General features: G+C 38.2%; 1 pseudogene; it reads right to left on the reverse strand.

Annotated features, from left to right (window-relative positions):
* Positions 1–2,767: 2,767 nt before the first annotated feature.
* Positions 2,768–3,655, reverse strand: LOC114610145 (annotated as a pseudogene).
* Between the last annotated feature and the right edge of the window lie 4,351 nt (positions 3,656–8,006).

Genomic DNA, 8,006 nt, shown 5'->3' on the forward strand with positions numbered 1-8,006 from the left:
TGACTATTATAATTTAGCGCTTGTATATTTGATAATTACTAAGTCTAGTACTATGGGCTATCTAGGCATATTTACCTGACAAATGATCATTAGTACATGTATTGTTATAGAAAATACAGGCAACTGTAGCAGAGACATTTGTGTAGCTAAGAATTTGTTGGATTTTAGCATTTTTAATCTCATTATCAATATATCTTGGGTGGTTGGAAACTTGATTGTTTCCTTGTTTTAAGTAGGAAAAAGTTCCACTGGTTTGGATCTTGGAATTTGGATGTAAAACAGAGGTGCACTCAAGATGTGTACCTACTAAAATATTTAAAATAAATTTTTGTTTATTAAAAACATATTTTAAAATGTAAATTCTATTGAAGAGTGAAATAATTATTTTAAGAAAGTATAAAAAACTAGAATTTTTTAACATAAATACCTGACTTAAATAAGCTAGAGATTATGAGAAATGTGCAATTCATATGAAATTATCCTATCATGTTCATTTAATTCCATCAAAAATAAGATAAGAACTAGGTTATTCAGAATTTGTCTAGGTAACTGTGTTGTCGACATGCATGTGTATATCTTCCTGGGCATTTCTAGGAGGCAATACTACTACAAATTTTCTGTTTTGTTGGCTCTTACAATCTTTCCACCTTGTCTTCAGTATTTTCTATGTCTTTAGGTGCAGAAGTTCTCCTGTAGATGTATCAGATGAAGTGCTAACAGGGAAGATGTAAATCTTATGGATCTGAATATTAGATAAAGAACTAAAGACAACTAAGAAATGATGAAAGTTGTAGAAATCATTTTCTCCAGGGAAGAACACAGCAATTGTTTATCTAATACCACGAAGGTGGCCCTGATATTATGTATACACAGTAACATTCTACAGCCTGAGCACCACCACCATCATCACTACCACCAACATCAACCACAATTAAAACAAAAGAGTCTATTAATTTGAGAGAGTGTAGAAAGAGGGTACATGTAAGATGCTGGAGTGAAAAAAGGAAGAGGGAAATGAAGTAACTGTGTTTTAATTTTTTAAAAAAATATTTTAAATAGAATTATGTTAAGCATTTAGGAATATTTAAGAAAAAAATTTCAAAATATTTTAGATAATTTTTTAAATGAGTATAAAATAACTTAATTACACGAACAAAGAATTAAACTTAGTGAAAACATTGTCAGAAGAATTTTGACTTCAATTACTTGGTGTACTCAGTACTTGATGCAGTCGCCATTCGGTTTCTTTATTTTTTAAACTTCATTCAGGAGCACTGTACCCACGTCATTCTCACTCCTCTCTCACTAGCTGCAGCTAATATCCTACCCTCCCTCCTAAATTCATGATTGTTGATATACATACATATTCATGTTTATATACATACATGTATATAAAACTTATTGAATCTGCTCAGCATTCTTCACATGTGACCAGGGCTGAATACTGGAGCCCAAACAACCTGTTAGGGACCTCCCCATGGAGAAAACTGATTCTCCTCCTCTCAGCAGCCATTGACCCTCTGCAGCTCTTCATACAGTGGTAAGACTATATAACATTTGTCTGTTATATAGTCTTACCACTGTATGAAGAGCTGCACAGAGTGCACAAGGGTTCTGATCATTCTTGGAGCTTTTTTCTCTATTATACAAGGGAAGAAGGAGTTTATCTATTAACTTAAGTGGTTTTCTATTTTAACAGACACAGATTTTGGTTAAAGTAAATCACATGTTTTAAATGTGTGAAAAAACTTTTTCTGTAACAGAACCAAGGAAGTCATACATTGAGACCCTTTTTCACATGCATTTCTGGAAACATTAGATAGGTGTGTTGAATTACAGGGCTCAAATGCTAGCTGATGACTCAGGCTTTAGTCGGTGAAGACTACAGCTTTCTTTTTTTTTTTTTTTTGAGGTTTCAGTATTTTATTCAAGTTTTATTTTAAGTGATGTTAATTACAGTATTTGAAGGGGAGGAGCTAATTCCACACAAATTGGAAGACTCTAATGTACCCATTAAACTGCTAGAAAATAGTGGTGAGGCTACAAGAGGAGTCAGGTGAGATCCCTAGTGTTGTCAGGGTATGACCACAATCACCCGCCCAGCTCAGAGCCGGAGAACCCGGAAGCTATTTCATACTCTGGTGCAATGGCAAAAAAGAAAAAAAAAAAGAATTAAAAAAAAATAGAAGAAAACCACACCACAACACAAGGAAGAATTATGTCCTGAATGACTGGCTCCGTCATGCTCACCCTCTCCACCCTAAAATGGCACAAAAGAAATAGCTAACCACACCCTAAAGACTACTTTTGGTGTAAAACAGGTAACTGATGGGCTAGGATGGGAACAGGGTGTGACGATCTGTCTAAAAAACGTCCCTTTCACACAGGTGTGTACATGCTTCCGAGCGAGCAGATAGGATCGGGACACCAGGGTTCAATGCTCAGGAAGTCACAATTTCATCTGGGGAATGGGTACAGATTTACAAAGGACCCACACGCTCCCACCTTCCACTTGCAGCCTGGCATCTCTAGAGGGGCTCCTCCCCAATCCACGCCTACAGCTAAAACGGACCCTTTCTGGAATGGGGTTTCTGCTGTACCTCTGAAATGAGAAACGCCTTGAAGCCGAGTCATCCTTAGCCTGGAGGTCTAAAATGGTATTTATCAACTCTCGCATCCCCAATATACAACATTAAAAGGTACACTAAATTCTGAAGGTAGCTATGCTGCAAAATAGTTTAAAATTAAACGATTGTACAATATTCATTTATGCTTGTAATTCCAGTCCTAAACCAAGCTTGTGGCCGCCCGCGTTGACGTTCTTGCCATCCAGCAGGGCTGACAGCGTCAGTTTGATACCTGGTTTTAGGGTCTGCGTGTACCCTAAGCCAATCAGGCTGGAGTTGTTCACTTTGGCCGAAAAGCAGGCATCAGGGTCGACCTGATACTTGGCTGCTATTCCAAAGCGAGTGTTACTGTTTCCTGCAGTCCAGGCGAGATTGACAGCAGTCTCCAACTTCTTGTTCACCTTCTGGTAAATGGAGCCACCAAACTCTGTCCCGTCATTCACATTAGTATGAAGCTGGAATTCTGTCTTGTAGCCAACTGCAAAGTTGCTCTGGGTCACTCGGGACTTCGAGGTCTCAAAATTCATCTGGTAACCAGCCAGCCAACCCTCATAGCCAAGCACCAGAGCGCCCCGGATTGAGGGCCCAGCAATGTCAAAGTCCACGTCACAGCCCAGGTTGATATGCTCTCTCTTGTACCCTGTCTTGATTTTAGCATTTTTTTTCCCAGTGTTAGGTGAGAAAGATGAATCAAAGGTCAACTTCAGTCCACGAGCAAGCTGGTCTTCCACGGTGATCTCGGTGCCTAGAGTGTTGTCTGTGTTCCACTTCTCTGTAAATGTCAGCCCATACTCAGTCCATCTGTACTTGGTTTCCAGACTGCCGTTCACTTTGGTGGTTTCTGTGTTGGCAGAACCTGAGCTGGTAAATTCCAATCCATTCTCAGACTTCGTTTTCAAATCAAGTTTTATTAAGCCAAAGCCGTAGCCCTTGGTGAAGACATCCCTGGCGGACTTGCCAAGATCAGCGTATGTGGGAGGCACAGCCATGTTCTCTGAGGCGGTGACGGCGGGAGCAGCGGCAGCTACGGCGGGGGTTGCGGCGAGGAGGCTTGGGACTACAGCTTTCTTAAGTTAATACTTTATAAAATGGTTGATCTGTCCATCACAGTCCTGGGATTGTGCATATGACATAAAGGAGAGCAAGGAATGGCTATTTAAGGGTTAAAGGTGGTCCAAAATAAACTCTAATTAGGATCTGAACATTCAATATCCTATTGTGTCCACAACCATTGACGCTGAAATCAGTGATTTAGTGTTTTGTGAAGTTCACTTGAAAGTATGGTTCTTCCTTGCATCCTCTTTTTTTCAGTGGATGTGATGAAAATGAAATGTCTAAGATATGTGTAAAATGCTTTCAAGATGTCAGGTACAAGCACTGCTTTCTTAGCTATCATTTATATGAATTATAAACTAAACCCAAGGAGGTGGAAGACTGTGGGATTTTTTTTTCAGTACCATCTTCCCAGAACCACCAACTATGTTATCTAAGAAGATGCTCAGTGTGTGTCCTGAATTTGTGAATGGGCCACTGTGTAATATTCATAGGACAGTGTATGAAATAGGAAAACAATAGTAATCACAACAACAACAAAAACTTAGATCTGGTTCTTGTGGGTATTTCCCATTTAAACAAGCTATTAAAATTCATTGGGTCATTACTAAGTATACTTTTCCTTCCTCTCTCCCTTCTTCCATTTTCATTCCCTTTACTCCTCTTCCTCTTTCTTCATTGTCTATGTTTTTGTTTTGTCTACAGATAAGATTTAATTTGAAGAAATAATTTCCTCTTTTCTGATAGTGTTTCAACAATTATTAGTCATAAACATCTTCAAGTTGGAAAATTATTTTTCTAATATGGTAAACCAGGAAGAGAGATCTAACCTGAAAGAAATACCCAAGATTCAACTCACAGACCACATTAAGCTTATGAAGAAGGAAGACCAAGTGGGGGTGCTCCAGTCCTTCTTAGAAGGAATAACAAAGTACTCAAGGGAGCAAATATGGAGACAAAGTGTGGGACAGAAATTGAAGGAGGGGCCGTCTGGATACCATTCCACCTGGGTATCCATCTCATGTGCAGTCACCAAAGGTAGACGCTGATGTGAATGTCAGGAAGTGCATGCTGACAGGAGCCTGACAAAGCTATCTCCTTAAAGGTCTGCCAGAGTCTGACATATTCAGAGGCAGATGCTCACAGCTAACCATTGAACTGATCAAGGGGTTCCCAAAGGAGGAGTTAGAGAGAAGACTGAAGGATCTGAAAGAGTTTGCAGCCCCATGAGGAGAGCAACAATACCAACTAACCAGAGCTCCCAGGGTCTAAACCACCAGCCTGGGAGCACATATTCATAAGTTGAATATGTAGGGAAGAATGGCCTTGTCAGCATAGGTGGGAAAGGAGATCCTTGGTCCCATGAAGGCTGGATGCCCAGTGGGAGAGAATTCGAGGGTGGGGAGGTGGGAGTGGGGGAGTAGTTGGGGACACATCCTCATAGAAGTAGGAGGAGGAGGGATGGGATAGGGAGTTCCTGGGTAGGGGCTGGAAATGGGGTAAGGGGATAACATCTGAAATGTAAATAAAATATCCAATACAAATAAAAAAAATCTCATGTGGTAGAATTTGTAGGAACCTGGAACCTGGAAATAGAAAGAGTGCTTCTGACTTATGAAAATGTCTTTCTCTCATGGACTGCTGTTTATAAATAAACCTTCTTTGTCCATCTTGGGAAGTAAAAGAAATGATAACCTTATTGCAGACACTTTACAACAGACTGCGAAAGGCAGGATCAAGACACATGAGGAGAAAATCAGCTGTGTTTTTCCTCTATCCTGCTGTTATTTACTCAGACGTTTCCAGGAGAGCATGTGAACATGGATAGGACTTGTTATAGAAAGGCTTAAGAACCACACATTTAAAGTATAAAGGAGAGATTAGGGTTACAGTGACAAGCCTTACTTTCTCAGGTAACGGTACCAGACTTAAAAGACAGGATATCAGAAACCAGCCACTGAGGGCAACTGAATGATTTGCCAAGTTCACCCAGGATTACATCCTGCTAATAAGAGGCTATTTTCATACAACAGCATTTCTTTGAACATGTATAGCTATGTAACTGTCCATTTGCCAATATCTATGCTGCAGTAATGTTTTAAGCACCAACGTCAGGAGGAGTCAAGCTTAAACCCTGCTATCTTCTATTCGGAGTATTGCTCACGGTGTCCATTTTTGTTTAAATGGTTGCTTATTTTACAATGTGTGCAATGAAGAAGAGTTTTCTTAGAATATGTTTAAATTATTCCTAATCCAAAGTGTGTCACATAACATTCTTTTCCCCCAAATGAAGATTTTACTTGGTGGCACACAGCTTGTGTCATTAAGTCTTAAATTAAACCACGTGAAACAATTATCGCTTTAATTTGTTCTGGTTCTATTTTACTGTGCCTTCATTGGAGGAAGGGGTACTTAATGTTCTCAGGAAATCATCTGAGTAACATTATCATTCTAACAAACTGGAAATCTTATTTTCTATCAACCATGTGATTTTGTACTAAATAAAGTGGGAGAAATGCCTTTTCAGTCTTTTTCTCCTCCAATGCAGAGGCTGCTATGAAGTTGAGATAGTGGAGATTCTGTCTGCTGCTCTGGTACTCATTTACATTTATTTGTTCTGTAAGACTGAGATCAGATAATAAAGGCTCCCTGCCTAAAAATGTGCTGTTTGTTATCCAAATAGCTTTCAGATATGGGTAAGATTCTTCCATTATCATTGTGTTAGGCTGATCCATCAGGACTTGGCTTTTGTAGCAGACTCAAAGCTGTTCCTTTTTGTTTAGGTATTGGTGGGGGTTAGCCAGAAAATTTTGTCCTGTAATATCTCAGCTAGTGACAGTACAGAAATGTAGCAAACAGAGCTGAACTGTATGTATACTCAGTAGACAAACCACTTCCTTGATAAGGAAATATGAAAGTGCACACAATTCATAAACATTGCGGGAGATTGTTTATACTATACAAAACTCAAACAGCAAAATGCCAAATTGGAGAGTATTCATACTTCCATTCTTCTCTCTGAGACCTGTTGTCAATTGATGAGTAATCATAGTTTTGGCTAGCAGGTGTAGGACACACAGCTTTTTTTTGTAATGCAGCTTCATAAACAGTATATGTCTAAGTATTGCGAACAGGAATATATGTATCTACCAATAGTTGTGCTGTCACACAAAGCCCTTGCTTGCAAGACTACAGTTAGATTTATTACTTCAATCAAAAGAAGAGTGCTTTCTCAGAAGGATCATTGCAAAGACAATGATTTTTTTTTTTGACAACAATGAAGACACTCCCTGGAAGAATTTTTGAATATTTTTAAAACTGCAATGAGTAAGAAAATCCTTCTCCTTTCACTAAGAAAATCCAAATCACAGGTTAAAAGGTCACCTAGCAGATACCAGATCTTTGGTGGTGCTCCAGTGTGAGGCTGTGGGAAGAAGGATGATGCTCTCTGTTCAGAGACTAGAGGAAGTATTACTATGTTTTTACAGCACTGTTCTAATGGATATTAGTCCTCAATTAAGAAGGTTGTCTGGGTTTTTTAGAATTCTCAGCTAACAAATCTTCACTGTTACCTCTCTATATAGCTACATTTAAAAATAAAATATTATTTATATTTTTGATTGAAAACATAAATATGAAAATCTTTTATTATTATGCATTTCTGTAACTTCATATTTCTTTATTTAATAAAAATATAACATGGATAATATTTTCACCTTTAACTACTATGTCAATTGCTTAAGAATCTCATTACTTTACACGTCTAACCCTTCTACTCTAATTCAATATTCAATGCATATTCTGCTCATTTTTAAATAGATTACGTGTATACCTCAGTATCTGAGGACATAGGCTTTGTTACTCAATGGTTTAATGATAACATAAAATCTATATACTGCCTCCTATATACTGTAAATCATCTCTGGATTACTTATATACATATTATAATTTAAATGCTATGAAATACTTGTTATACTGTATTGTTTATAGAAGAGTGACACAAAAATTCTTTGGACATACTCAATGCAGATTCTTTGTTTTGAATATTTTGAAATGTAGCTTGTGAAAACTGACATAGAAACAGAGCCATAGATACGAAAAGCTGCCTACCTTCTGAGTCCTAGAGGAAGCTACTGTAAGTTTCCCCGAGGCCATCCATTATCAGACTCCTTCTTTCATGAACATTTTGATATAGAACTGGAAATATTCAACCTTCTTAGAATGCTTTGCAGATAGGATTTTATGTAGCCAGGTTTAAGCTCAAAACACATATTCAAAATCCACTGGGAAGCTTTTGGAAGATCTTTGTTTCCAAAACTAAAGTAG

Source organism: Grammomys surdaster, unplaced genomic scaffold (genome assembly GCF_004785775.1).
Source record: "Grammomys surdaster isolate TR1022 unplaced genomic scaffold, NIH_TR_1.0 126029, whole genome shotgun sequence".
Lineage (NCBI taxonomy): Eukaryota > Metazoa > Chordata > Mammalia > Rodentia > Muridae > Grammomys > Grammomys surdaster.